The following is a 27,264-nucleotide window of genomic DNA, read 5'->3' as shown; positions in this document are numbered from 1 at the left end:
TGTAAAAATATAGGATAGCATTTTCGAAAATAATTCTAAAAGTGTTGTTTTATTTCCTCCTTTTTGTATTTTAAGCCGTATTTTAAGACCGAAAGTGTTTTGTGGTCAAATCAAACCTGTTCTTCTGGACAGACAGCTTGATAAACACGAGCAAAACAAATCTTCTTTTAAACTTTTTAATGATCCGAAGCTTAATATATAGTAACTTATTACTGATAGTAATGTGTAAGTAAATAAAGACGTGTGTTGTGAGTGATCTGAAGAGATTATTACATGGCAGTATGTTTGTAGCATATTTTATTTGTATATTGATTGTTTGATAACTCAGATTCAGCACTAGTTATTTTCTTCATCATTTGTTCCTCTGAACTCTCATGATCTTGATCTGATTGTCATGTCCAGGTCATGATGAGCATCTGATCGTCTTCAGAGACACAAAGATCTCAGTGTTGAGCTGTTCATCTGCAGTATGTCAGAGAAGAGAGGAAAGATGAGTCTCTCACACAAACAGAGGTAACACTGAGTCTGCGTTCACAGAAAACAACAACACTTCTCTACAAGCAGTGTTTTCTCTCACTGATGTCATGTCTAATGATTTGAAAAACAAAGCAGAACTTCCTCTAAACGTGTTTAGATTGTCTCGGGTTAAAAACAGCTTGAAACTTGTTAAATGTCTAATATACAGGAATATTTAAATCCTGTACAACCCCAGAATTAAAATGTTTTACACTTTAGTTTCAGGTTGCACATTTAGTGGATAGAAAATGTAAATAATATGGTAACTTAAGCGAGTCAAAATAATCATTGCAAACTGAAGTATCATTTGCTGTAAAGTGTTAAATAAACTAAAATGAGTAATGGATTCCTGTGGCTCAAGTGGTAGAGCATTGTGTTAGCAGCGCAAGGTTGTGGGCTCGATTCCCAGGGAACACATGTTAGGAGAAAATGTTAGCCTGAATCCAATCTTTTATTTTATGTCTATACAGGAGCGCTCTTTGATCCATAGCATTGAATGACTCAAATATGATGGATAGGCCTATAAATATAATATTAAGGTTAGATAATCCCCAAACTAATTTCAGAAGGAATCTCAGTGATTTGACTCTGGAGACAGATCTGTAATTATTTAACACAACACGCTGAATGTCTTAATTTTTCCTCATATAACGAGTCTGTCTGTGATTGGCATCATTGCATTAATAAAACATCTACTAATACTACAGCAATAAATATTATGTATAGCAGTCAGAACATTGTTTATTTTTTAGCTCCAGAAAGATACTGTTTGAATTCAGTTTCTTCACTTTAATCTCTCTTTCATTCTTTCATTTCAAATTAATAAAAAATCGCATCAATGTGTAATGTGTCTTTATTATGTTATGAGAGATAATATTCAGTGAATTTCCAAATCTGAACCAACAGAATCTGAACTGTCACTAAGGTTTTCAGATAAACCTTTTTCTTTATTTGACAAATATTATAAAGAACACCAAGTTCGTTGTGTCTGTTTGTAAGGATCTACAATTTGACCAAAAATGGTTACACTTGAGTGATGAAATGAATTTGCAGTAAAACACCTCATTAAATGTTCAATTTGCTGGATAACAGGTTTGTAAACCGGCTCAAACCCATGCATGCATTGCTACTGTGGTATATTTATTCATCGCACAGACATTATTTTTCATAGCACGTTCAACACATGTCACACTGTACAGCCCTGGTGTGTAATCTGTAGATATGAAGTCAGAAGAGATGCGTTCCAGCTTTCAGTAAAGATCAACTCTTGCTTGTAGAGATTAAAACATGATACAGTAGTGTCCCAAATCAAAAAGATCCCGCTTGACTGTAAATCACCTCTTACGTTTGTTTTAGATGACAGGTTTACGTGGTCTTGAAGTATGATGTAGATGAATCTGATTTTGATTAGTTAGTTGATATAATGGAAGGGCCACATCAGAAGTGTCTGTGCTGAGAAAGTGAACGATGCTGAAGCTGTAAATAATGAAAGGATGTGAGAGTGTTGAAGCTGGGGTCTGTGTCACTATTGCTAGAGAAGATATAAATGAAGAAGGGGAGAGAAGTGAGACGACTGAGACTGAGGAGAATGAAGCTGAATGTGGCACAATGGTAGAAATGAAGCTTGTGTGTTAGATGAGGATGATACTGATGTGACAGAAGAGAGCTTGGACTCTACTGTGATGGAAGGGGACTTTTTTTTTTTTTTTACATTGCAGTTTCTTTTTTGAATTTATGAAATTGATTGTATTAATGTTTTAAAACTGTTCCCACTCTGTTCTTTGTGTCATCAGTGTAAGATCAGGATCACATGTGTCCAGCTCTGTGTCTGTGAAGAGTGACTGGTCAAAACATGAACCACTGAAGTTCAGTGAGGAAACACCATCAGCTACTGAAAGGTATTTCATTTGGTTTGTTAAACATAGCATCAGCTAATGTCTTCACTAGGGTATCTGTGATAGAAAATAGGTAAATAATACAATAAATCACAAGAGTTTCTGCTTCTTTCTTCACTGGACTGTGTCTAGAGCTTCTTTCCAGTAATACAGTTACACAGACAGACACTAGAGAGCGTAAATTCAATAATGAATGTGACAATCAAACATGAATGTGTCCATCGATCTACAAAAATGAGCATTTACAACATTAAACCTTTTCAAATGAGACTCTGTTCTTTGTGTCATCAGTGTAAGATCAGACTCACATGTGTCCAGCTCTGTGTCTGTGAAGAGTGACTGGTCAAAACATGAACCACCGAAGTTCAGTGAGGAAACACCATCAGCTACTGAAAGGTATTTCATGTGTTTTGTATTATGGCACTAGCTAATTTCTCCTCTGGGATATCTGTGATAGAAATGAAATAAAACCATAAATCAAAGAACAATATCTGCTTTGCTTTTTAATGAACTCAGTCTGGAGCTTCTTTCCAGTAATACAATTACACAAGCAAGAACAAGGAGGCATAAATACACCATAGAAACATGAATGTATTTCCATCTTTCTGTTATTAGTGTCAATAGTTTTTTCCTTATAGGACAGAAAAACCTACATTTGTACTTGAGTAGAACCTTCTCTTTAACAGAATTAACTTCTAACTGCAGCATTAACAGCTGAAGTTTGCTCTTTGTGTTTGATAAAAAAACAGTAGCAAGAGATTTGTCTAATATATTGCCTTAACCACATTTAATTTTATTCACCATTTTAACAGTCTGCATTATGAGACATTAGATACAGACGTCCAGATTAACAGGAACCGCAAGAATTTCACAGACCAACTCCTAGGAATCTTCCAGGTGAAAATAATATTTAATTATTATACTTATGACAAATAAATTGGTTATTGGACAATGTTTCTTTTACAAATATTTTTAATTATGGATCATATATTTTGGACCAAATGAATGTGGATTTGGTTGAATTTTGTTCTTTTGCCTCTGTTTTTTGTTTATAGGATCTTGAGGAGAAAATAATCACATTTCTAAGAAATGAACTGGACATGTTTAAGAAAATATTACAAAAAGAGGACATGCGATACTTTGTGAAGGACTTTAATGAGAACAGATGCAGTATGAAAGAAGCAGCTCTTGATCTCACGCTCTACTTCCTGAGAGAGATGAAGCAAGATGAAGCTGCTGATACTCTAGAAGGTAAGAGACTCCAGTGCTGTCAATTAATAATTTTATTTATAATTATTATTATAATAATTCCTTTAGACTTCCACATTCTGTTCTGAACATAAACCCAGAGACTAAACAATCTTTTATTTCTGTGTTTAGATGAACTGTTCTTCATTCATCAGCTAAAGTGTAGCCTAAAGAAGAAGTATCAATGTGTGTCTGAAGGAATTGCAAAGCAAGGAGACTCTACACTTCTGAAGAACATCTACACAGATCTCTATATCACTCAGGGTTGTAGTGAACAGGTCAATACTGAACATGAGGTGAGACAGATTGAAGTTGCTTCCAGACGTCATGAATCACAGGAGATACAGGTTGAGTGCAAACATTTGTTTGAAGCACCTGAACAAGACAAGCAGATCAGAACTGTACTGACAAAAGGAGTTGCTGGCATCGGAAAATCAGTCTCTGTGCAGAAGTTTGTTCTGGATTGGGCCGAAGGAAAAGAAAATCAAGATATCAGCTTCATATTTCCTCTTCCATTTAGAGAGATGAACTTAAAGGAGCAAGAAAAACTAAGTTTGATGGACCTTATAACTCAGTTTTTCCCAGAGACAAAAGGACTGAACCTTACGAGAAGAAATCAATTCAAAGTCTTGTTCATTCTTGATGGATTGGATGAATGTCGACTTCCTGTAAACTTTAAGGATAATGAGACGTGGTCTGATGTTTCATCACCAGTCTCTCTGGATGTTCTCCTGACGAACCTCATCAAGGGAAATCTGCTTCCTTCTGCTCTCATCTGGATCACCAGCAGACCAGCAGCTGCCAGTAAGATTCCTCCTGACTGTATCGACCGGCTGACAGAGATACGAGGATTCAATGATGCACAAAAGGAGGAGTACTTCAGAAAAAGATTCACGGATGAGAATCAGGCCAAAGAAATCTTTGATCATGTTAAACAATCAAAGAGTCTCTTTATCATGTGCCACATCCCAGTCTTCTGCTGGATTTCAGCCACTGTTCTCCAGAACATTTTAGAGGAGAAAAGAAATAATGTTGTGAAAAACAATCAGGCTGATGATGTCTCCAAAACACTGCAGGAGTCAAATACTGAAGACACTCCTAAGACTCTGACACAAATGTACACACACTTCCTCAGATTTCAGATCCAGCAGAGCAGACGAAAGTATGATGGAGAACATACACCAGATGTTTCCTGGGATAAAGATGCCATCTTTTCACTGGGGAAACTGGCATTTGATCAGCTGGAAAGAAACCATGTGATCTTCTATGACACAGATCTGGAAACCTGTGGTATTGACGTCTATAAGGCATCAGTGAACTCAGGCATGTGTACCCAGATCTTTAAGGAGGAAACAGGGATCACTCTTGGTACCATGTACTGCTTCGTTCACTTGAGCATTCAAGAGTTTATTGCAGCCCTTTATGCACATCTGTTTCTAGACATCAACAAGAAATATGTGTTTGATCAAGACTCTACAGAACAGGAAAACAAAAGTAAAACCATGATTGATTTGCTCAAGACTGCAGTGGACAAGGCACTAGAGAGTGATAATGGACACCTGGATCTTTTTCTTCGCTTCCTTCTTGGTTTGTCACTCCAGTCCAATCAGAGACTCTTACAGGGTCTGTTGACACAGGAAAATAGAAATGAGCAGAGCAAAGAGGAAATAGTTTGGTACATCAAGCAGAAATTAGAGTCTAATCTGTCTCCAGAGAGATCCATCAATCTGTTCTACTGTCTGAATGAACTGAACGACCAAACTCTGGTGAAAGACATTCAGACCCACCTTAGCAAAGGAAGTCTCTCATCTGCTGATCTTTCTCCTGCCCAGTGGTCTGCTTTGGTCTTTGTGTTGTTGACATCAGAGGAGGAGCTGGAGGAGTTTGAGCTTCAGAAATTCAAGAAATCAGACGAGTGTCTCATTAGATTATCAGCAGTCATCAAAACCTGCAAAAGAGCTCTGTAAGTTATTGTTCTTTGTTAATGTTTTGTAAAATTGCATTAATCTACATTGATTCATAGCAGGTTTGGACACCCCTGATCTATAGTGATTATTAATCATATACCAATTATAAAAATATATCTTTGTTAGGGTTAAATAATAACGCACATTGTTTAACTTTATTATTATTTTTTTTTTTATATAAAGAGCAATGATATTTGATTAGATTTACATGGGATTTATGAAGATATTTCTGTTTTCAGCAAGCTGTTAAGTTACAGAAGAAGCATGTCATGTTATTATAAACCACATTGTTCCACAGTTATTTCCACTTCAATATGCAGTTCAACTTCTTAAACATCTGCTATAAAGAAGATATAGAAACTCATCAAGATGATAGAGCAGCTCGCTCCTGTGTGATCCCCAGCCTTTGTTAATAAAACCATTTTGATTTATTCACTTCTCATCTCCTCCCTCCTTCGATGCCGTGTTCCTCATGTGTGAAATGTGACAGCTAGTTTGTTTTATCTACAACATTTGAAAGAATACAATTCTATTAACTATGCAGTATATATGTTTTTTTTTCTATTAATGTAAAAATTATTGGTATAAATTTGTGTTTAATAAATGTATTTCATGTATCTAACCCTGTGATTTTATTTATTTTTATTGTAGGTTAAATGATTGTGGCATAACAGACAAAAGCTGTCCAGCTCTGGCTACGGTTCTTGGATCAGATACCAATCTGAAAGAGCTGAACATGAACAATAATAATCTGCAGGATTTAGGAGTGACGCTACTCTGCGCTGGACTTAAGGATATAAATTGCAAGTTAGAGATACTGAGGTAAGTTTTGTGACCGATCCTAGTGTTTGGTTAGAATTCAGATCCATCTGTTAACATGGACCTCGTTAATTTGCCACAGAATTGAAGGCAGAACTGCTTCAGCACAGTGAAATTAGTTGGCTTTATTCCAGCATGAACCCTACGTTGCAGGTCCTACCCCAGCATTTCAATGTGATTTAAGAGTGGACTTATGTTAGGCCATTTCAAAACTTAAATTTTCTTGTTTTTCAAACATGAGGTTGTTTGTATGTTGTAGGGTTGTGCCGATAAACGGTAGAATCGTGTATCGACGATAGCAGATGTCCCTGTCGATAGTCAAGACGATTTTAGGCTCATTCTTCTATTAATGTATTAAATTATAGGCCTAATAATAATAATAACTATTATTATTTTTATTAGGCAGCCTCTTTATAATTTGGCTACCAAACTGGCCAGCTATTTCACTTCAGCTATTAGACTTCACATTCGGATATTAGACAGAGTTAATAGTAGAAAAAAGAACTTGAGGTTTGTGACAATTGTTTGTGATAAGTTCAGACAAATATTTGCTTTTTGTAGCCCTTACAGCTTTCTGAAACATGTTATAGAAGTTCCCCAAAACTTCATAAGAAACCTGCAATCTGTCCTTCTTCCATTTGCATTCAGCCTGTCTACAAGCCCGTCTCAGATTATGCATAGTGTGTGCGCCAGGGCACAAGTACAGGCTTATGAATTTTATACTTCAAGGGGTAATATAATTCATGATGTCAGCACAAGTATAATTAAAAAGATTAAGATGTGCATCAGCATCCAGATTAAGCAGTGTAGAGTCCAACTCCAGTTAGTTGCAGACTTAACGGCAGGCTACAAAAAAATCTTCACCAATGTAAAAAAGCGAGCCAAACGTGTCAGCGATGGATTTCTGAGGATTCTGCCTCGTAAGAGGACAGTACAAAGAACCGCCCTGTGATCAGAAAAGATGCACTACTGATTTAAATGTTTGAAACAGAAAAAGCATGGGTTAAAATCAAATCAAGGGTATGACCATGGATATGGGTTGGAGTAAAAATCCTTAAAGACTTAAAAAATCCTGCAGAATATGGTTTAGAAGCACAGAAAACATGAATACGTTATGTAAAAAATAATCAAGGGAAATGTAATTTCTCAGTTTATGACCCCTTTCAGTAACTGTAAACTGAAGGATCCTAGGTGAGCAGATGTGTCTCTAGGCCATTTTGGATTCAGTTGTGCAATAAATTGCAGAATAAACTGACGAGGAACAAAACTAATTAACTTCATGGATTATTATTGTAAAGGTAATTTCTAGAAGAGCTCATTGTTACATTTTGCATATTACATAACCTTAAGTATTTGTTTAATGATTGAATAAAGTCATATGGCCCCTTTAATGTTAACTTCTACCTTTCCTAATGCATAATTAAAATCAAAAGTAGTGCTTGTTAACATTAATGCACTGTGAATTAACATAACCTAACAGTGAACAGCTCTATTTTCATTAACTAACATTGTCAAAGATGAATAAATACTGTAATAAATGTATTGTTCATTAATACGTTAACTAACATTTAATTTAACCGTACTGTAAAGTGTTACCATAATTTGTATTTGTAATTTCTCCCCTCATGTTCATCATTTTAGGCTGCGTGGTTGTGGTCTAATAGAGGAAAGCTGTTCAGCTCTAGCTACAGTCCTGAGATCAAACTCCAGTCTGAAAGAGCTTGACCTGAGCAACAATAATCTGCAGGATTCAGGGGTGAAGAAACTCCAGAAAGGATTAGAAAATACAAAATGCACATTGGAGAAACTCAGGTGAATATAATGAACCATCTTTTGGTTTTAACAATAACATTCTCTTTGGATCAAAATGCAAATGTTACTGTAGTAATCTAAAAAAGGGAAGACATGCTCAGATGACAAAATGTTTTTTTTTTTCTTCTCTGATTAGAATAAATATATTAAACCTTTTTTGTAGTAGTAATATTAATTTATATAACTTTGAATAAAATAAACCTTTTCTAATAGACTTTCAGACTGCAGTATCAGTGAAGAAGGTTATAAAGCTCTGTCTTCAGCTCTGAGATCAAACCCTTCACACCTGATAGAGCTGGATCTCACAGGAAATGATCCTGGAGAATCAGGAGTGAAGCTGCTCAGTGATTTACTACAGGATCCAAACTGTCAACTCAACACACTGAGGTGAGACCTGATGAAATAATGCTGAATAAATGATATATAGACAATTTATTGATAAAGAATATTTTATTAATACAGTTTGTGAAAGTAAATCCACCCCTTTCAAAGTGTTTCAGAGTCAGATGTTGTTTATTTCTGAAATTAAGTTAACTTGATCTTCTCCTTTGCAGGTTTTTGGGTCCTGCTGCAGATGAAGGCTGTCAGTATGTGACTGGAATTGTGGGTAAAAACCCGTTACTCCTGAGAGAGCTGAATCTGAGTGGACGTGAACTAGGAGACACAGGAGTGAATCAGATCTCTGCTCTACTGCAGGATAAACACTGTACACTCAACACACTGAAGTATGTTTTTCCTTCTTACAAGAACACTGTTAAATTCTTGCTGCTGGGTGTTTTTATGTGTCTTGTATAAGAGATTGCTGACTGAAAAACCATATGTGACTTTTGTAATGTGTTTGTCATTGTCATCGCCATTATCAGCAGTATTTGTCAACTGTCAGCTAAAACAACCTGGTCAATATTCAGATTGAAACTGAAGTGTTTTCTCTTTATGCAGTCTGAAGAACAACTGTATCACAGAAGGAGGTTGTCATGTTCTGGCTGCAGCTCTAAATTCAAACCCTTCAAATCTGACAGAGCTGGATCTGAGTGAGAATAAACTAGGAAACCCAGGAATGAAGATCATCTTGACTCTGTTTGAAAATGTACAGTGTAGACTGGAAAAGCTGAAGTAAGTATTTTAAGTGTATCACAGTAATTACACACTCAAGTGACCCACCTGTTTCATAGATTTGAAAATACTCATTATGGATTGAGATATATTTGGAAATAAAAACTAAATAAATGCTGTTTTACAAGTTATGGAGAATTGTTCTATGTGTTAACACTTATAACTGAACGTTATTATACGTTATTATAAATCATTTATAAATTATTAGTTAATGATGAACTAATCATTTACAAAACATGACTACACATTCATAATTTATTAATAAGTGATAAGTTAACATTATAGTAATGTTTTATTAATTCTAAGTCACTTATAAGTAACTAGTTAATGATGAATGAATCATTTACAAAACATGACTATACGTTCATAAATTTAAGTGGTATGCTAATGATTTACAAATGTGTTGTAAGTTATCTTAAAAAATGATAAAATCATCAAATTCATGTTTTGATCAATTCAGCAAAGGCATGAGTAAAGTATTAGATAAAGTTTAATACACTTTTGAGTGATTCTGAGAATCATGATGAAATTCATATTGGATCTAAACATTTGTTAAAATTTTGTGCAGAATCTTTTATTCTTTAAAATCAGCAATAAATGCTGTCTGTAAGTGTTTAGAAGCTTCTGTCACGTCTCTACTACGGTCTTGGCCCATTCCTCGCCTGATAAAGCTTCCAGATCAACGATAATCTTTGGTTTTCACATTGCCACAGCTTTTTTCAAATTCAACCAGATATTTTCAATGATAATTAAATCTGGAGACTGAACAGGCCACTTAAAAACATTTGCAGCAGACATAACGCTGAACCATGGGTCCAAGAAGTTCCAGTTTGGTCACATTACTCGATAAAACATTCTTCCAGAGCTCCACAGGTCTACACAAGTGAATTTTAGCAAGTTCAAGTTGGCCTTTTGTTCTTCTTGATCTGCATATAGCCTTAGACTTTCTAAAGTAATATTATTATTTATTCTCTGTAGCTTTTCTATAGCTTTTGTGAGATCTCTGTTGACTTTGCCATTTTTGCTAAAATCTCTGAGGGTTGAGTAATTTTGATTGACTGTAGGTTATAATTGTGGAAAATTAAAACTGCAAAAATTTTAAATTGCATTTGTTGTAGTTTCAGTTCACTAATATATAACTTTACCCAGCTTTACTGTCAAAAGAGTCCATTCAGGCCCAAATTCCTGTAGTGCATCTTTTTTATTTTCTTCATTCTAGAACGTGTACTTGTGTGACAATCTGTGTTATAATGAAGAATAACATCTTTTCTAATAGACTTTCAGACTGCAGTATCAGTGAAGAAGGTTATAAAGCTCTGTCTTCAGCTCTGAGATCAAACCCTTCACACCTGATAGAGCTGGATCTCACAGGAAATGATCCTGGAGAATCAGGAGTGAAGCTGCTCAGTGATTTACTACAGGATCCAAACTGTCAACTCAACACACTGAGGTGAGACCTGATGAAATAATGCTATATAAGTTATACACGTGAATTATTTATATTATATATAAATATTAGTGTATTATTTCTCTAAATTATTAAGGTATACAATTTATTGCATCAAAAATGTTCAGAATGATCAAACATGAAAGATGAGATGCTGCAGCTTCTGTTGTTTTGATGATAAATGTCAGCACAGTTGTGTTAAAAGTTACAGCTTAATCAGACATTTTGGTTTACTAGATGTGCTGGTGTTCAGTATTTCAGTGCCTCGATAGTTCACTTATGATTGTGAAAAATATTCAGTGTGAGGAGTTATCCTGACTGTTTAAAAGTTACTGAATGCACTGTACATTAATTTCCATCAAGCTCAGATTCACAACACTGTCGATCACTGATCTAGAATAGAGAACTGGATTGATCATGACGTCATGAATGTGAAGCCACCATATTGGTAATCCCTAGTGTGTGTGTAAATGTTCTATTGAATTAATAGGAAATTGTATGATTTTAATGAGACATCACATAAGTCAGCGTTTTTAAATCTGAAGTATCCCTGTACATACTTACAATGCAAACACTCAAGGGAATTTCCCCTACTTATTAAAAAGCTACGTTCATTACAGTAGAGAACATCATGAACATGATAAACATCAGACGGACACGACCTCAACGTATAACAAATGACAAAGTGCTCGTTCTGAAATCGGAAAAAGAGTTATGCTTCGTAAACACATCTTTATTCGCATTGAACAGTTATTTATTGTTTATATAATTCTGTTATAGTGTTTTTATTCGTACAGTAGCTGCTAACTGCAAATGTTTCAACAATGATTTTGTTAACAGCATTCATTTTGAAGCAGGTAAGGATTTAAATGGTGGTTAAATTATTATTCATTTAGCATACAACATTTTACATGGAAACAATAGCTAATGCTAGTAAACCTATTTGCGCGATTTTGGAGAGTCCCACCTGGAAGACAAAGCCCCGACTGGACCCGATTGTAACATATTCCACCTTAAATTGCTATTGCAAGCCAATAAACCTGTTGCGAAAAATAAAACTTTTTGTCTTACCTAATTTAAGGAGCCATAATCTCTCTTCTTTGCTTCGAGTCTGAATCTGACCACTAAAACTTTGATTAAACGGTTCATTTATATTATTATAAAAAAGGGAGAAAATGTAAAGCGCAGTTTGGCTGTCTAACATCGGGGAGAGAGAGAGAGAGAGAGAGAGTAGTGTCTGATCACAGCCGGGTGTTCCCCGAGTCTGATGATCGCACGGGCATTACACACAATGTTAAACAGACCCGGGACCCGAGGTAATAGATTCGGACCCGACCTGGACCCGGCTGATCATTTAAAATATAGACCCGAACCCGTTCGGGTCGACGGGTCTCGGGTACACTGTGAAGACCTCTAGTCTGAAATAGATGTTGCTCAATCAGGACATTAAAATTATACACACCATAATTTATTCAGAGAATAACTGAATACAGACAGTACATACATGAAATTAAGCTATAATATATATAAAATATAAATTAAGCTTTTCATTTTAGTAAAGAACAATATTTACAGAAGCTATTGTAGTATTCATTGTATATTCAAATCAATTTCTGATACTAATAGGTTCATATTTAATAATTCCTGAATAATTACGTAAATAAAGAAATGGGCTATATTTTGTGTTGGATCAAGTTACCTGTGTCATCAGTGCTGAGCACTGATTTTAGGTCAGCGGTTTGCATGTGACTCAATGGTGCTCTCTGCTGGTAGGGAATAGTAAGACGGCTGATCAAACACTTCTGAGGCTTCACTGCCTTTTGGCAGTTTAGAATGTGATGAGTGATCCAGTCATATATAGATCAGTGTTGTAGATCTACTACAGTAGATATATTACAGGCCACAAACATGTGATGTGTGTCAGGAGAGGATCAGTGATACACACACACACACACACACACACACACACCTGTCTGACCCCTGCAGAATTACATCAGATAAATAAAACTATCCAGAGATGGTCTGAACCCATGGCACCTAATAACAAAAGAGATGTAACAAAAAAACTCTTGGCCACTAGGGGCAGCCATAATTAGTACATGCCATTACTTAAACCAAATAAAACTTCATGCACATTTAACACAGTGTTTGGTGAATTCTGCTTGATAATAATAGGAAGAGCCGGCATCAAAAGATCAACTTAATATATCTCTATGAATGCTTAGCTGTCACAATCTAGTTATCTCTTTGCTAACTTTCCTCATCACCTGCTTAAAAGCCAGAAAGATCTTCAGATTTTTGAGAATCATGATCTAGTGAGCTTTTGCCCCTGAGTTTATTTTAAATCTTGCACATTGAATTGATTCCAGCTTCATCTTCTCTTCTGCAGGTTTTTGGGTCCTGCTGCAGATGAAGGCTGTCAGTATGTGACTGGAATTGTGGGTAAAAACCTGTTACTCCTGAGAGAGCTGGATCTGAGTCGATGTAAACTAGGAGACACAGGAGTGAATCAGATCTCTGCTCTACTGCAGGATAAACACTGTACACTCAACACACTGATGTGAGTATCTTACATCATTTCACATGTTACATGACTAGTAATGTTATAGTCGTCTGTTTTAATTCTCATTTGAGTCCGACTCCACGTTATAAAGCTTAGAAGAGCCAGGACATTTTTAATATAACTCTGATTATATTTGTCTGAAAGAAGAAATTCATATACATCTAGGATGTCTTGAGGGTGAGTAAATCATGGAGTAATTTTCATTTTTGTGTGAACTATCCCTTTAAGTGCACAGGGGTTGGAGAAAATAATGTGAACACATTAGAAATATCCAGTATTTTATTAATGTGTTTACCATCGTTTGCCTTTAATACAGCTTAGAATAGATTCATACAACTTTTGAATAGACTTCAGTTAAATTCTGTCTCTAACTTCTGCTGTGACTGCTGAATGTGTTCATGTTTACTGACTACAAACTGAGGATTGAAGACTAATTAAAAATAATTATATGTGTGTATGTGTATGCATGTTTCTATATTTAAATGTAATTTCATAAAGGCAGTCTGGTGTCACTTCTGGGTCTTCCTCTGGGACAACGGCCAGGGTTTTTTGGCCGACTGGGTCTCTGAGTTTAGGTTAGAGGAGGTTATGAATGAAGCTGGAGTTTCTCTGCGTCTGGAGAGCATCAGTGCAGAGGATCATTTCATAAAGTTAAAGACATTAATAATAACAGCTCAGAAGTCACTTTCAGACAGCAGCGAGTGTTTGAAATAACTTCTGTTTGAGATCTGATGTGGATTATGATCACCTAACAAGGCTGAAATATTTATAAGAGATAGACTATGCACACTAGCCATTAACATTACCATAGTAAACATGGTAAGACCGCTTGAAGAAATCAGAGTCAGCTTCTCATTCAGACGATCACGTCATCAAAGTATTATAGTCCTTTACCACGTCACAAACTCATCAACACTCATTTTAGTAGATTTTAAACCTGGAAGACAAAAATATAGCAAAAATCTCAAAATAAACTAGAATTGTTCAACAATTAAAATGAATGAATGCTAACATTGTCTTCTATGATGTGCAACACAAACACCTCTGATACAATCTCAGAAAAAGTAGTGCGGGGTTTCATGACCCTTTAAAAACTAACTTCTCATTACCATCACTGACTGTTACCTTGTTTATATATGTCAGAGGTCGCACGCCTCTGGAGCAACTAGGGGTTAAGTGTCTTGCTCAGGGACACATTGGTGTCTCACAGTGGATTCAAACCCGGGTCTCTCACACCAAAGGCATGTGTCTTATCCACTGCGCCATCAGCACGTGTATTTGTAGATTTTTATATGTTCATACATTTTTGTATAGTTCATCTGTCTATATTCTTTACTAAACATGTTTGTGTAAGAAAGACTTGTAAAGTAAGTTGTTGTGTGATCGAACTTTTGAAAGTTCTGCTAATACAGCGGGTCAAAAACACAACCCAATATCCAATAATTTCAGTTAATAATAGCAAAAATACACAAACATTTCTCTTTCATCCAGTGGGACAGAACTGTTTTCATTGTGTTTATTAATGGGACACAACAGAATAGTTCTGTGCTGCTGTATCAGAACATATTCATAGTGTTTATTGATGCTTCATATCATCTCTCTGTCATCGAACACCAGATTAATGAATGTGTAACACAACTGAACAGAACCGGTCCAGACTGGGCTTTATTCTGTGCAGGCATTGCTTCTTCAGTCTGACCTGTTTCAGAGAAATATTACTGTACTTCACATCTACACACACAGACAAACCTACAGTTTTATTTAGATGTGCAAAGTTGAATCTGTGTAGCAAAGCTGATCAAGTCACTGGACAGAGCAGAGCGAATGCATTTACGTTGTAGTGATGTTCAGACCAGAATCAGTTTAAACACAAATACACAGCAGTCAGGACTTTTATTTTAGACAACATGATCAGTTTTAGACAAAAGATGAAATAAGAATTATATGACAAGAAATAAAAAGATATGAAAGATTTTAACACCTTTCACACAAGGTTGTTAGGAATTAACTCTTCATTGTATTTCTATCAAGAATCAGCACAAATTGTACATAAATCATGAGAAGTGTCAATTATTTGATTAAATGAACAACTTATTTGTTTTTCTGTTTTGAAGACCAAATTGTGGAAAATTATCCAAAGATATTCAGACTCTCTTCCTCTGTTTTTTGTTTTATCAAGACATAGTGGACTCATTTTTTGATGAGTCCACTAGTGATAATAACGTTACCTGCTTGACAGAAATGGTTGCCAGGTTTTCAAAACAAAATCCACCTAATTGCTTCTCAAAACTAGCCCAAACTAACCACATTTCGAGGGGGTCCCTTGGTAAAAATAGCGTTCCGGCGCTAAAATACACGTCACTGGGGTCGTTTCAACCTGCGGCAACATTGATAAAGTTTCAGATCGATGAGAAAACTGCAGACTTGGCAACACTGTGAGGATAGTAATGTCTACAACAGACTCAAGCGCTGTCTCCTGCTGCACTAATAGTAGTAAGACTTTCCTCTGTGGATACACTTCCTCACAAGTGCAATTCTAGCTTTTACGCCCAGTTTACGCCCTGCATGTGATTTATTGAGCAGCCCTACATTCAGAAGAGCACATCAGTTTTTCAGCCTGGTTCTCTTCTGAGAAGCTGGTGACCCATCAAATATAACAACAAAACATACATTAATAATAGTAATGATATTATTGCATTTTATTAAGTGTTTATTTAAATAAAATAATGAACTAAATAATAAAGTGTGATAATTCTATTTTATTTTAAAATAAAAAGGGAGTATTAAATACAAATACAATTATTTTATAGTAAAATTAAAAATAAAGTGCTAATATTATTATTATTATTATTATTATTATTATTATTATTTTAATTTGAACCTTTATTATTATGTAAAATTAGAATTTCTTTAATTTTTCATCTTCAAACTTAAACTCAGCAAGCTTTTATTTTGGCGGGTTGCTCGTAAGTCTGTGTGCTTCTGGGTTTAGTCTAAAGAGCGTCAGTGAATGAAATGTCTCAGTTCTGCATTGTGCTTTGAAAACATTAACAGGAAGCCTAGATTTATTCTTTCAGTTTGAATAGAAATCTTATACAGTACAGTTTGTGGATCTAAAATAGTAATTGTGCTTTAACAGCTGTCAATCATGTCGGTCCACAAACACACTCTCTGAACTCATTTACAGCGCATTTCTTATTTTGGTCGCGCATGCGATAATAATTTAATTGAATAAAATAAAAAAAAAACTTTAAAAAAGCTAACTGAGAACAGAACAGACTGGGCATATGCCTAACTCCAGGTTCACACTCTGTCTGTCATGCGCCTTTTTTCCGACTCCATGTTAACGGATCAGAGCGTTATCACTGCACACGGTAAAAGGCTAGAAATAAAAACATATGAAAATAATTAATATCTAACACATGAGCATAGAGAGAGTTGTGAGTGCACAGGACGCAGTTTAAGTGAGAGGAGACCAGGTTTAAGTGCGCACACTCTCTCCGCGCAGAGCAGCGAGTATCTGAGCAAGTACGTCTGGTTTTGTGACAGCGCAAAGGAAATCTGCATGCGAACAGAGAGATTTGCGCTCGTGCATTATTTTAATGTGCTTTCGCATTATATTTATTTATTTTTTTGCCATAAGTCTATACATTTTGTTACATCTTTACTCATTTTGATTTATGTCTGTTCTAGAGACGTTACAACTTTTTGATAAAGCTCAAATTGGTTTTCTTGTGGAAATATGTTTCAAATTCATCCTGAATGCATTTATGACTGTAAAAGCATATCGGTGTGTGTCACAATCGCAAAATTGATCAAAGAAATCGCCATAGGTTTTTTTTTTTTTGTCCATATCGCACAGCCCTAGTTCATTCAATAAATACAGTTAACAATCTAGCTTCTGAGTACTAAGTTATTAACCCAACAATAGCGGGGTCAGTTCATTTTTTTGAACTGGACCGTGCGAACATATGTGTTTGGTGATGTGGGCCGCAACTGAAAAACTTTGGGAACCACTGCTCTACAGCAGTTACAGTCAGATTGATTTATCAGGATACATAATATATTTCCAAAAATGAATGTACCCTTGTGATCTTTAATGAAAATAACTATCACTTTCTCTCATAAACACATCTCTTCTCTCGTCTGATGATGTGAAGGTGAGAAAACCTGTAAGTCTCATGAGATCACAGCAATAACAAACAATTATCAGCTTTTCATCTAAAATTAATTCCTGACCTGCAGTTAAAAAAAAAAAAAAAAAAACTTTCACAAGAACAAAATATGATCATAAAATGTTCTTGTGGACTGTAAACTACAATCTTAAAATGTCTTGAAGTAAATGTAGATTTATGAACATAATATTCTTGATTTGTTACCCTTTAAACTCTATTTTTAATGTTTTAATGTTATTGTAAAGTGGTTCTATGGTTGATCCTGTATCTTTTTTTTTTTTTTTTTGGTCTGACTTGAAATGTAACTAATATCCTCAAATCCTGTTTTGTTTTAGATTAAGTTTATGGCTGAATGATTATTTATTTATTTATTATATTGTTTTCAGGTTTTATTTATTGCAGTGTAAGGTGTTAACACATGATGAATTACTCACACATGAACATAACGTGTCTGATTCATTGTGTTTTCTCTTTCTGTCTTCAGTCTGTGTGGATGCAGTATTACAGAGAAACAGTGTCTCATCCTGACTTCAGCTCTGAAATCAAACCCATCACACCTGAGAGAACTGGACCTGAGTGTGAATAAACTACTAGGAGACTCTGGAGTGAAACACCTCAGTGATCTACTGATGAACACACAATTCAAGCTGGAGAAACTAGAGTTAGTATCATTATACTCTACAGCAGTTACAGTCAGATTAAAGATTACTGTTTACTTTCAGGAAAAGAGAAGGATGTGACATGTGGCCAAATATAGTGTCCCATACTCTGAACATGTGATCTGCATGTAACACACACACACACACACCGTGAACACACACACGCACTCTCTCTCTCTCTTTCTCTCTCTCTCTCTCTCTCTCTCTCTTTCTCTCTCTCTCTCTCTCACACTCTCTCTCAAATTCAAATTCAAATTAGCTTTATTGGCATGACTTGTACAGTATCGCCAAAGCATTGGCAATTACATAGGCAATGAACAAATAATCAATAAAATTAAACAGTAAACAAATGTATGAATACATTTATACAAAAATGAAAAAAAAAAGAAATATATATATATATATATATAAAATATACAATTATTTATCCATCTGAGGTTCCACTGGTTGTCCTCATTTCATGGCATGTAAAGACATACTTTGCAGCAATTATCTCACATTTGGGCATTTCTCCCAGTATGTATGGGAGTTTCTGTGTGTCTGGTATGTTTTCAAATTCAGGGTATATTTGGGAAATGTTTTCAAAGTGTTTTTGTCTGATTGTATTGTATTTGGGGCATGAGGTCAGAAAGTGCAGCTCTGTCTCGATCTGTCCCCGGTCACACTGGGAGCAGAGTCTCTCCTCCGGTGGGAGCCAGCTCTGTCTGTGGCGACCCTTCTCTATGGCCAGGCTGTGTTCACTCAGTCTGTATGTTGTCAATAGTTTTCTCAGTTTAGGGCATTTTATTGTTCTCAGGTAATTTGCCAGTGTGAATTCTCTTTTTAGGGTCAGATAGCATTGTACTTTGTGTTTTGGTGGTTTCTTTCCAGTATTGGATATATTTTTCTTTCTGCTTGTTGCTAATGTGGTGTGGTCTGCTTGAGCTGGCGCTGCTGTCCTGAGGCTGCTGGGCACTGGTGACTGCAGAGAGCCTCAGGACCAGCTGGCTGAGGGGACTCTTCTCTGGCTTCAGCTCCTGCAAGGTTAGGGCTTTGTGATGATATGTCTGGGGGTTAACTGATTTTAAGTGATTGTAAAATTGAATTGATCTTTTTTGTATTTTGAGTAAGAGGGGGTATTGGCCGAGCTCTGCTCTGCACAGGTTATTGGGTGTTTTTCTCTGCACCTGTAGGATGCTCTTACAGAACTCGGTATGGAAAGATTCTATGACTGTTTTGTCCCATTTGTCAAATTCATTATTAAGTTTTGGCCCCCAAATTTCACTACCATATAGAATTATTGGTTCTAGTACAAATTGGAAAATTTTTAGCCAGATTTCAATTGGAATATAGATTTTAATGTTTCTTTTTATTGCATAGAAAGCCCTCCTTGCTTTGTCCCTCAGATCTTTCACAGCCATGTTGAGGTTCCCTGTGTATGTAATGTTGAGGCCGAGGTAAGTGTAGTTTTTTGTGTGTTGTAATTTAGTGGTGTCTAGATAGAAATTGTGTGTAACCTGATTTCTGTATTGTTTCTGAAAGATCATTATCTTAGTCTTCGCTGTGTTTACTGTCAGGGCCCAGGTCTGGCAGAATCTCTGCAGGAGGTTAAGGTGCTGCTGCAAGCCTTCTTTAGTAGGTGAGAGCAACACCAAGTCGTCTGCATACAGCAGAGCTCTGATCTCGGTGTTGTTCAGGGTGAGGCCAGGTGTCGTGGAACTCTCTAACTGGTTTGCTAATTCATTGATATATAGATTGAAGAGAATTGGACTGAGATTGCACCCCTGCTTCACTCCCCGGCCCTGGGAGAAGAACGCTGTTTGTTTGTTTCCAATCTTTACGGCACATTCACTTTTTGTATACATGTTCTTAATCAAATCAAATGTTTTTCCTCCAATGCCACTCTCTCTCTCTCTCTCTCTCTCTCTCTCTCTCTCTCTCTCTCTCAAACACACACACACACACACACACACACACACACACACACACACACACACACACACAACTGTAGCACCGAGGAACAGTTGGGGTTCAGTTCTTTCTCATCTCAGTCAATCACCGGAGATCACAGTAATCCAGTTCATTAAAAATGTATTTAAGTAAATTGTAATTCAGAAACAGAATTTTCTTGATTCCTCACATTTAAACTCAACTTTCACATTTAATGTTATTTTAAGTAGTTCTGTAGTTCATCCTGTGTCTACTTTGTTCATCTTTTTTCTTCTGTTTTTGTTTGTGGTCACATAATGAGGTTTTTGGCCATGTTTTAATTATTGCAGTGTATGGTGTTAACACATGATGAATTACTCACACATGAACATAACGTGTCTGATTCATTGTGTTTTCTCTTTCTGTCTTCAGTCTGTGTGGATGCAGTATTACAGAGAAACAGTGTCTCATCCTGACTTCAGCTCTGAAATCAAACCCATCACACCTGAGAGAACTGAACCTGAGCTGGAATCAAATAAAAAACACAGGACTGAATCACTTATGTGACGTACTGAAGGATTCACGCTGTAAACTGGAGAGATTGAGGTCAGTAACATTCACAGACAAGAATCAAAATGATGAAAATCACTTTGTTTAACTCTTATGTGCTGTTCAAGGTCTTTTCAGACCCCAAATGATGTTTGCTGAAATAAAAACAAATGTTCCCTTTATCTAAATGATATATATAAAATTATATTCTTTTTATATAAAAACCTATTTAAAATATATATTTTTAATTAATACATTTTATACATTTACAAAATATCATAAATCCTTCAAAAAGACTACATAAATGTAGAGTAAAAACATTAATGAACTGAGTAAAATTACATAAAAAAAATATAGAGCCAAAACAGCACGAGTGTCGTCCCCAAACGAACAGCACATAAGAGTTCAACAAAACACTTTATACTCAATATCTCATGATGAATGTGTTCACATTATATTTGTGAAAGATTCTTCATCTTAATGATTTGTTTGTAAGATGATCTCTCTTCCTCTGTTTGTCTCTTTCTAGTCTTTATGACTGTGACATTACAGATGTTTCTTCTTTAACTCAGTCTTTGACAAACACAAAAGCTCTGCAGTTTCTAAAAGAGCTTGATCTGAGAGAGAATAAGATTGGAGACTCAAAGCAGAAGCTCATTGATGTGCTACGAGACTCAAACTGTGAACTGAGGTGAGTAAACTTCACTTTGTGATATTAAAGAGATTCATTTACCTCTGATATGTGAACAAATATATACTTTCAGATATTAGTGAAAAGAGTTGATCAAATGATCATCAAGCTTTATTTCAAAGGGTTTGTGTCAGAATGAAATGTAAAGTTGATAAAAATGTTGAACACAAAGGAGGAAAGAGAAGAAAAGCAGACTGTCACAGCTTTCTACAGCAACAGCTGCTTTATTAATGAGATCAGTAATAGTGAATCATTAGAGATTGAAATAGATTTGTTCAGATTGTAGGAAAACGCTGGTAAAATCAGAGCAGATTCAGCTTCAGCTCACAGTCGTCCAGCATCACATGATCAATGTCTCTGTCTCTTGTGTGTTTTTACTTTGACAAGCAACACGTCACATTACTTTACACTTACTTTCTGTAAGAGATAATGTACCTCCAGCCGCTTGTTATCACAGAATAAACCCGACAGGGTGATCAGGACTTGTGTCCTCCTGAAGAGACTTATTCTGTGATAACATCCGGCTGCATCTGCATTATCACACTTATTATATGCTTTCTTGACACACAAGTGAAGAATTAGACACAATTTAGATTCAGCTAAACACTTCTGCTCAGTTAGCAACAACTTAGATTACAGGATTTTAATGTGACTTTTTACTGTGATTGAAATATAGCAACTAATTAATACTTTATTCCACTGAACTCTGATTATCTTCTCTTCTGTTCAATCTTAGAGTATAGAAGGAGTTAAATCACCAGAAGCTGATAAATGCTGTGTCTCATAAAGTGAAGTGGTCTTGAGAGGAGCAGTAAACATCAGCTGAAGATCCACAGAAGAGCTTCACTACTGTGTCTATGAGGAGAAATAAATGTGTGATAAATGTGTAAATGTGATCCATACAGGTGAAGAGACTCAGACTTTACAATCAAATAATGCAGCATGTGTGTTAGAAACATGATATTGAATGATTAATGTTGCTTTAGTATTCAAGCAGATGATCATTGTGTTTAATGTAAAGCTGGAACAGAGGAGGAAGAAGCTCAGATGAGTTTGTCTGGCTCTTCAGTTTAATAATATTTCTATTAAACTCATTCATAATGATTCAGATGTTTAAATGTGATTGTCAAGTGCAGCACTTAAATGTGTCAAAAGATATAAAGCAAATGTACAATGTGTCAAATTTCCATGTTATTAATGGAATTACTGGAGACGCAGAGATATTTCAGATAAACCATGTTTTATTTATTTGATAACATAATTTATAACTATCTGTACAATTAAACGTAATGTAATTATGGTAGGTTTGCATTAATTAAAAGATCGCTGTTTGCATTCATGTGTGTTTTTATCAATGTTTATTTGTTTTGTGGAAGATCTGCAGCATAAATCATTATCGGTCTATGAGCAGCTTATGTATATTATTATTCTTTTACATTAATTATCAGATAAAACAGATATTAAAATTACTCATGTATTAGTTTACTGTGTAAAATAATAAAATGTTGTGAAAATAATGATGAAACAAACTGATGTATGTGCACAATTGATAAATGGTTCCTTATGAAGATAAATCGCAGCCCAAATCTCACGAGGTAAATATTTCATAAAAAAAAAAAATCTATGTAATACAAACATTTTCGAGAAATAAGTAATTTGTACATTTACATAATTGGTAAAGTAAAAATACACTATGTAACTGTGTATACACACCATGAGTTCAACTTTCATTTCGTGAACAGTAGGGAACACTGTATTTAATTCATTCACCAGACCCAAACATACACAAGTTTCAAATTCACTGGCTCAGTTTACATTTCACGAGTTCGCATTTACTTACAATTAAATAAAGGTTATGCGCATTTGGCGTGCTGTCCGGGGGGAGAGCTCCGAGCCCGGGGCACCCCCCCCCCCCCATCCGTGGAGAGGGGTCTGAGCTCGGAGTTCGGCTTAGCCCAAGTGCTCCCCTGAGTTTTTCTACCTGAGCTGGGGTAGAAACTTGACTGAAGGTGCAAGATCGGGGTGGCAGAGGGATTCTGAAAGTCGAGAGATAACGAATGTAGGATGTACTTGATTATTTATAGGCGTTTTCTCGAGCTGATTGGTAACCAGTGTAATTGCTGATGATGATGAACTGGCCGTGTTAATTATCCGTGCACGCTTCTACCGAAATTCGTTTGTGAAATGTCACTTCACGAGTTCGCATTTACTTATAATTAAATAAAGGTTATGCGTATTTGGCGTGCTGTCCGGGGGGAGAGCTCCGAGCCCGGCAAGACTCCCGAGCCCGGGGCACCCCCCCGAAAAATATGGAATGGCTCCTGCGGGAGCTGACACTGCTGCGGCAGTGGGAAAAATATGGAGAGGCTCCTGCGGGAGCATACACTGCTGCGGCAGTGAGAACATATGGAAAAGGCTCTTAAGGGAGCTGACACTGCTGCGGCAGTGAGAAAAATATGGAGAGGCTCCTGCGGGAGCTGACACTGCTGCGGCAGTAAGAAAATATGGAGAGGCTCCTGCGGGAGCTGACGCTGCTGCGGCAGTGAGAAAATATGGAGAGGCTCCTGCGGGAGCATATACTGCTGCGGCAGTGAGGATAATATGAAAAAAGGCTCTTGCGGGAGCTGACACTGCTGCGGCAGTGAGGAAATACGAAAAGGCTCCTGCGGGAGCTGACGCTGCTGCGGCAGTGAGGAAATACGTAAAGGCTCCTGCGGGAGCTGACACTGCTGCAGTAGTGAGGAAATACGTAAGGGCTCCTGTGGGAGCTGACACTGCTGCGGCAGTGAGGAAATACGTAAAGGCTCCTGCGGGAGCTGACACTGCTGCGGAAGTGAGGAAATTCGTAAAGGCTCCTGCGGGAGCTGACTCTGCTGCGGCCATGAGGAAATTCGTAAAGGCCCCTGCGGGAGCCGACGCTGCTGCGGTAGTGAGGAAATACGTAAAGGATCCTGCAGGAGCTGACACTGCTGCGGCAGTGGGAAAAATATGGAGAGGCTCCTGCGGGAGCATACACTGCTGCGGCAGTGAGAAAATATGGAAAAGGCTCTTAAGGGAGCTGACACTGCTGCGGCAGTGAGAAAAATATGGAGAGGCTCCTGCGGGAGCTGACACTGCTGCGGCAGTAAGAAAATATGGAGAGGCTCCTGCGGGAGCTGACGCTGCTGCGGCAGTGAGAAAATATGGAGAGGCTCCTGCGGGAGCATATACTGCTGCGGCAGTTAGGATAATATGAAAAAAGGCTCTTGCGGGAGCTGACACTGCTGCGGCAGTGAGGAAATACGTAAAGGCACCTGCGGGAGCTGACACTGCTGCGGCAGTGAGGAAATACGTAAAGGCTCCTGCGGGAGCTGACACTGCTGCGGCAGTGAGGAAATACGTAAAGGCTCCTGCGGGAGCTGACACTGCTGCGGAAGTGAGGAAATTCGTAAAGGCTCCTGCAGGAGCTGACTCTGCTGCGGCCGTGAGGAAATTCGTAAAGGCCCCTGCGGGAGCCGACGCTGCTGCGGTAGTGAGGAAATACGTAAAGGATCCTGCAGGAGCTGACACTGCTGCGGCAGTGGGAAAAATATGGAGAGGCTCCTGCGGGAGCATACACTGCTGCGGCAGTGAGAAAATATGGAAAAGGCTCTTAAGGGAGCTGACACTGCTGCGGCAGTGAGAAAAATATGGAGAGGCTCCTGCGGGAGCTGACACTGCTGCGGCAGTAAGAAAATATGGAGAGGCTCCTGCGGGAGCTGACGCTGCTGCGGCAGTGAGAAAATATGGAGAGGCTCCTGCGGGAGCATATACTGCTGCGGCAGTGAGGATAATATGAAAAAAGGCTCTTGCGGGAGCTGACACTGCTGCGGCAGTGAGGAAATACGTAAAGGCTCCTGCGGGAGCTGACGCTGCTGCGGCAGTGAGGAAATACGTAAAGGCTCCTGCGGGAGCTGACACTGCTGCAGTAGTGAGGAAATACGTAAGGGCTCCTGCGGGAGCTGACACTGCTGCGGCAGTGAGGAAATACGTAAAGGCTCCTGCGGGAGCTGACACTGCTGCGGAAGTGAGGAAATTCGTAAAGGCTCCTGCGGGAGCTGACTCTGCTGCGGCCGTGAGGAAATTCGTAAAGGCCCCTGCGGGAGCCGACGCTGCTGCGGTAGTGAGGAAATACGTAAAGGATCCTGCAGGAGCTGACACTGCTGCGGCAGTGAGGAAAAAACACGTGAAGGCTCCTGCGGTAGCTGACACTGCTGTAGCAGCGGGGGAAATATATGATGGCTCCTGAAGGAGCGGGGTGCTGTTGGAATTGGGAAATGGAGATGGCTAGGGAAAAAAAACGGGTGGCTGATGAGGGTTTGATTGGCTTTCTTGAGATTTACGCGGTCTGATCGGATGTAGCTCTTAAAAGCTTCTGATGACCAGCGACCGAGTGTTTGGATCTGATGTTGGGAAAGGCCATTTTGAGCCGCTGTGGTGGCTGCACCGATTCTGAAGGAATGGCTGGAGAAATCGTCAGCTGAGTTGCCGGACAGACGTAAGACATATTTCAAGTGTTTCTGGAACCAAAGACGGGAGACGGGCGGCTACAGTCGTCTGTGAAAAGAGGGTCAGAAAGGGATTTAGCTTGGGCTTTCCTGGGCTGGAGGAAGGCTAGGAGAGTTTGGTATTGGAGAATAGGTGATTGGAGGTTAAAAATAAAAATAAAGTGGCCCTTCATGGTCTGATCTGTTTTACTTCGCTTTATATGAAATGACATGGCTTCATTGTCCAGGACAGCTAGATCAGAAATGGTGGGGTGGATATTTGGATTAAAGCTGGAAGTGGTAGTGAGCTCTGAGGATCTGGGAAAGCCGAAGAAGGCTACAATAAACATGGCATCTAGCGTTCGAGCAGTGTGGATGGAATGGTAACCTTTGCAAAGCGTAGAAATGCATTTAATCAGGATTTCGAAGGTTATGGGCTGCCTGGAGTCTGGGCGCGTGGGGTGGGCTCTTTGAATGCCTTTGATGAGAAGGGAGGTCTGTGAATTGGCTATTTGGGGTGAGGGTGAACCAAATATGAGTTTATGGAAAAATTGGATTCCGCTTAGATAGCTTTTGATGGAGCTGACTTGGAGGGTTTTGTTAATGTTGAGGTGTGATATAAATGAGGTGATGGAGAGCAGGGAAAAATCAGGGAACGGTAGATTAAAGGCGGAGTGGAATGCTTTAAAGCATTTCCATGCTGTGAAGTATGACTGCAGGGTACTTGGGGAAATGGCTTGGAGAATAGAATCTCTTGAAGTTTCGAGAAGGGGTATCAGAGGAATATTAGTTCTGAATAAGGAGGTACTGGGGTTGGGAGTGGTTCCGCCTGCGGTGTCAACAGCCTGAATTTCTGAAAGGCAAAACTTGCCTCAGGAATGTGTTTTGAGGTTATGATGAACTGATCGTTAGCGGAGATCCAGATTAAACGTCTTTGAAAGGGCATTAAGGTGGGTGAATGACAACGGCCATTATTAATTCAATGTACAGTAGCCTCGTTATCGCAGTGATTAACGATGCTGGACCATTCTTTTCCCCACAGAAAGGCTGCCAGGACAAGATGATATAGCTTGAAAAGGGGTGAGGATATTAATGGCTGGGGAAAATCTAACGGCTGGGAGGGCAATGTAGAAGCGGACCAGTGATTTTGGTGAAATCCTCCGAAACCGATGGAGGGGGCGGCGGCTTTTGATTATTGGTGATTCCATAGGCTCTCTCTCCCGCACCTGCGCGGTTTAAAACATCCAATAGTTATGATTTGTCAAGAACAAGGGGTTTAGCTCCACCCATGCATGATAATATCGTGCATTGTCGATCTTACAGGCTGACGATATGATGATTTGAAAAATTACCATATCGCTCAACTCTAGCGGGAGCGAGAACTGCTGCGGCACTGA

General features: G+C 37.9%; 1 pseudogene; it reads left to right on the top strand.

The window, feature by feature from the left end:
* Positions 1–405: 405 nt before the first annotated feature.
* On the top strand, positions 406–27,264 carry LOC132159277 (NACHT, LRR and PYD domains-containing protein 12-like; annotated as a pseudogene).

The sequence above is a fragment of the Carassius carassius genome, chromosome 16, assembly GCF_963082965.1.
Source record: "Carassius carassius chromosome 16, fCarCar2.1, whole genome shotgun sequence".
Lineage (NCBI taxonomy): Eukaryota > Metazoa > Chordata > Actinopteri > Cypriniformes > Cyprinidae > Carassius > Carassius carassius.
The sequence above is the reverse complement of the archived record's forward strand: the minus strand, read 5'-3'. Positions and strand labels throughout refer to the sequence as shown.